Source organism: Gossypium raimondii, chromosome 11 (assembly GCF_025698545.1).
Source record: "Gossypium raimondii isolate GPD5lz chromosome 11, ASM2569854v1, whole genome shotgun sequence".
NCBI lineage: Eukaryota > Viridiplantae > Streptophyta > Magnoliopsida > Malvales > Malvaceae > Gossypium > Gossypium raimondii.
The window spans coordinates 26,876,602-26,881,459 of NC_068575.1; the positions used below are offsets into that span (position 1 = coordinate 26,876,602).

Consider the following 4,858-nt stretch of genomic DNA (forward strand, 5'->3'; position numbering starts at 1 on the left):
AGTGTTAGAGTGGGAATTCGATGATGCCATAGAAGGGAAAAATGTTCAGCATGTTATAAAAAATAAGAATATGGGATGAAGTTTAATTTCCAACCTTTGGGGCAAAAGTGTAAATATGTAAAAGTTTAGGGACAAAATCATAATTTTGCCAAAGTTAGAGTCGAGGGATGTTTTGATAAATGTGAGTATTAAGTAAACTAAATTTGCTATTATAGATCAAGAAGAACGAAACATGGGGTTAGACCGAGGAAAAAAAGGTTGAAGACTAAGTTGATAGATTTGGCCATATTCTGTACTAAAGTAAGTTTACGATAAATAAATGCAATAATTCAATAATTATTATTAATGCTGCTATTTTCCAGCAGTTATGTATTTATTTTATGAAATTATTTAATGTTGACTCATGTATGAGACGATAGAGAATTAGTATTAAAAAGTCTCGTTGAAACATTAAGAATGTATTTTGGGTAAAGAGATCCCATGTAAGACCATGTCTTGGACATGGCATTGGCATCATTGAGATTATGAGAGGTCCCATGTAAGACCATGTCTGGGACATGGCATGGGCACCGATATGAGAACTCCCATGTAATACCATATCTGGGATATGACATTGGCAGTACAAGAAACATCCCATGTAAGACCATGTTTGGGACATGGCTTTGGCATGTTATTATCAGAAAAGAGACCCAAGTATTTTTATTATTCCAATGTGGCTCAATGGGCTAGTAAACAAATTATGTTCCATGAAAGTTCAGGTAAAAGCATAAATAACAAATTCAGGTGAGTTATAAGAGTTAAGAACATATTATGTTATCAATTGAGAACCTACATTTCAGCAAGAGAAGAGTAAGTTATAATCATGAGTTATCTAAGTAAACAAGTAAGTGAACGAGTAAGAGATTAAGTAAAGAGGAAATTAGAGATCATGACACTTGAGTATATTTATTTGTGTTAAATGTTGTATTTGCTTGTAAAATTACTAAGATTTATGCTTACTTCCTTTATTTTCCTTCTTTTATAGTATTACAAGAAAATTCAAATCTTAAAGACGTCAGAGAGCGCTCACACTATCAACAACAACAACTCGATATTTTATGATGATCAATGTTTGAGCTATGGCATGTATAGGGACTTAGTCATTTTGAATGTATGTCCTTATGATATTGCTAAAGGATGATGTGTAAATATCTGATAATTTTTAGCTATTAAAATGGCTAAGTAAGAATATGTTTGGTATTATGAATGCCTAGGTGATAGTTTATACCTAGAAATTATGAAAGAGTAAAAATTTGCAATGAAACAGTTTTGGGACAGCAGCAGTAATGTGACTTTGAAAAATCACCAAGGATAATATAAAATGAATTAGAGAGTGAATGGTATATAGAATTAAATATTATCAAGTCTATTTTCATATAAAAATAACGGTGTGGGTAAAGAAATTTTATATTCGAGATATTTGAATTTTAGTTAGGTATCGAATGGTTTTAGAGTCCCTATTTCGACTTTAGAAAATCATTAAAATTTTACAAAAATAATTATGAGTTATAATTTATATTTATAGATTCCTTAGTGAGTCTATTTTGTTTAGAAAGAAGTGATAACACCATATGAAAATTATACAATGAGAAAATTGAGTTTTAGTGAATAAAGGTCAGAATCGTCAGGCAATGAAATAGGGGAGACTTTAATGAATAAACTGTACAAATTCGCTGAACAAAAAATTCTGAAAATTTTATGGTAAGATAATATATGAGTCTAGTTTCATGAAAATTTACAGATCTAAATTTTGAGTTTTGTAACTCGAGTTATAATTAAATTAGTGACTACTGCGCAGGTGCATAGCATTATGGTGAACAGTGAAATAAATTTTAAAAGCACATTTTTATGCCCCGAACTAATAAGTTAAGTCAAGTAACGCCCCATGCTCAACTCCGGTAATGGTCTTGGGTAAGGGGTATTACATCTAAGTTAAAGGAATGTAATTAATCCATCACAGTTGTATCATCTTGATTAAACCTTATTTGAAATCGTTCATTAGAACATTTTTTATTTTTAATTTCTTTTACTTAGTTTTTAACCCATAATTTTTAACCATCTTTAAACAAAAATATTTTCCATCATGAAAGTGTTTTAAAATTAATTTCATAAATATTCCTTTTTACAGTCCCTGTGGGTACGATAATTTGACATTTACTTGACACTTTATTACTTGTTGCGGTTGTGTACACTTGCACATTTTCGTCGTTTCAAGTTTTTGGCACCGTTACCAGGGACTGTTTTAAAAAAAAGTCATTATTTGTGAATCCATTTTTATATTTTGGTTTATTTATTTTCTTGTTTAAATATTTACTTAATCTTTCTGTGATTATTTCAGGTGTTGACTAGATTATCGACTTACTCCCTATAAACCCTGAAATAGAACGAACCTTTCGACAACAAAGAAGATAAGTGAACCAGAGAAGGACCAAAGAGATAAAATTTGAGAATATGAATCAAGGTAACGGAGCAAACCTATCTCAGAATCCTATCCTTATTGCTGATGATAGGGGTAGAGCTTTACGATAGTATGCCGTGCCAGTATTTAACGATCTTAATTTGGGTATTAGGAGACCCAAAATCGAGGCACAACAATTCAAGCTAAAGCCAGTCATGTTCCAGATGCTTCAGACTGTGGGCCAATTCAGTGGAATGCCTACTGAAGATCCTCATCTTCACTTAAGACTATTTATGAAAGTGAGCAATTCTTTCAAGTTAGCCAGAGTACCCGAAGATGCATTGCGACTGAAGTTGTTCCCATATTCGCTAAGGGACAGAGCTCGTGCCTGGTTGAACTCATTTCCACTGAACTCCATTTCTACATGGCAAGAGTTAGCCGAAAGATTCCTCATGAAGTATTTTCCACCGAGCAAGAATTCCAAGTTGAGGAATGAGATCACTGCCTTCCAAAAAATGGATGATGAGTCCTTGTATGAGGCATGGGAAAGGTACAAAGAGTTATTACAAAAGTGCCCTCATCATGGAATCCCACATTGCATTCAACTTGAGACATTCTATAATGGTCTCAACACTCACACGAGGATGATAGTGGATGCCTCTGCTAATGGTGCTCTCCTTTCTATGTCTTATAATGAGGCTTACGAAATTATTGACAGGATTGCCAGAAACAATTATCAGTGGCCAACCAATCAAGTAGCGTCAAGAAGACGAGTCACTGGAATACATGAAGTGGACGCTCACACTTCACTCGCATCTCAGGTATCTTCAATATCCTCAATGCTTAAGAATCTTACCACTAATGGGTCTAACAATTTTGCATCCCAACCACCTAACCAATTTATGAATATAGCATGTGTGTATTGTGGGGATGGACATTTGTTTGAAGAATGTCAATCGAACCCTGAATCTGTATATTACATGGGTAACCAACCAAAACTGAGGGACGCAAGGACTACAACCCAACTTCCAAAACTGAGGGACGCAAGGACTACAATCCAACTTTTATAACTCATAATGGCGAAATCACCCGAATTTTTCCTGGAGTAACCAAGGGGCTGGAACCAATAACACTTACGCCCAACCTAGACCAACTCAGCTGCCTAGTTTCCCCTAACAAGTTCAGAAACCAACCCAAGCGGAACCATCAAATAGCTTAGAGAATCTATTGAAGGCATACATGGCGAAAAATGATGCCACTTTAAGGAATTTGGAGAATCAAGTGGGCCAGCTTGCTACTAAACTCAGGAACCAAGCACAAGGTGCTCTACCTAGTGACATAGAGAATCCGAGAAATCTGGGGAAGGAACATTGTAAAGCATTGACATTGAGGAGTGAAAAGACAGTAGAGCCCAACACTATCAAAGTTGAAAATGAGCCAGCTGACGCTCAAGATTCAGAAGAAGTTCAACCAAGTGTTGAAATTCTAGTTTCACTAAAACCAGAATCTGTAAAACCCAACAAAGTAACCTCAGGACAAGCTAATTCTGAGCAACTAACAATGTCGTTAGATGCAGAATTGCCACCAAAGACAAATCAACCAGAATCAGTCCCAGTAATGAAACCACCACCACCACCCTACCCTCAAAGACTTCAGAAACAGAAGTAGGAGATTCAATTCAAGAATTTCCTTAACGTATCCAAGCAACTTCACATCAACATCCCGTTGGTTGAAGCACTTGAGCAAATACTGAACTACATCAAGTTCATGAAAGATATCTTGTCTAAGAAATAAAGGCTTGGAGAATTTGAAACGGTAGCTCTAACGAAGGAATGTAGTGCATATCTTCAAGACAAACTACCCCCAAAATTGAAAGATCCTAGATGTTTTACCATACCGTACAACATTGGAACAACATATTGTGGTAAGGCATTATGTGACTTATGTACAAGTATCAACTTGATGCCTTTGTCAATATTTAGGAAGTTGGGGATAGGAGAAGTTAGACCAACTACAGTTACTGTTCAACTAGCAGATCGATCCTTAACACATCCAAAAGGAAAAATCGAAGACGTATTGTTACGTGTAGATAAGCTTATCTTTCCTGCTAACGTTGTAATTCTAGATTTTGAAGTAGACAATGAAGTACCAATCATCCTAGGAAGGTCGTTCCTAGCAACTAGAAGGACCCTTATTTATTTGCAGAAGGGCGAGCTCACTATGCGTGTTCAGGAAGATCAGGTAACATTTAACGTCTTTAAGGCTATGCAATTTCCTGACACAATGGATGATTGCTCTGCAGTGTTCGATTTAGAGGATTTAATAGTGGAGAAGAAACTCAATTGTGTTGAGGACCCACTAGAAAGAATTTTGACATCGGATCCTCAAAATGATGAAGATGAGGATGAATACTAGCTTTGC

General features: G+C 35.4%; 1 non-coding gene across 1 annotated transcript; it reads right to left on the minus strand.

Moving 5' to 3' along the window:
* Positions 1-2,919: 2,919 nt before the first annotated feature.
* LOC128035211 (small nucleolar RNA R71) lies at positions 2,920-3,026 on the minus strand. The gene has a single exon (XR_008191611.1). It is a non-coding gene; the product is annotated as a small nucleolar RNA R71 (small nucleolar RNA).
* Positions 3,027-4,858: the final 1,832 nt, after the last annotated feature.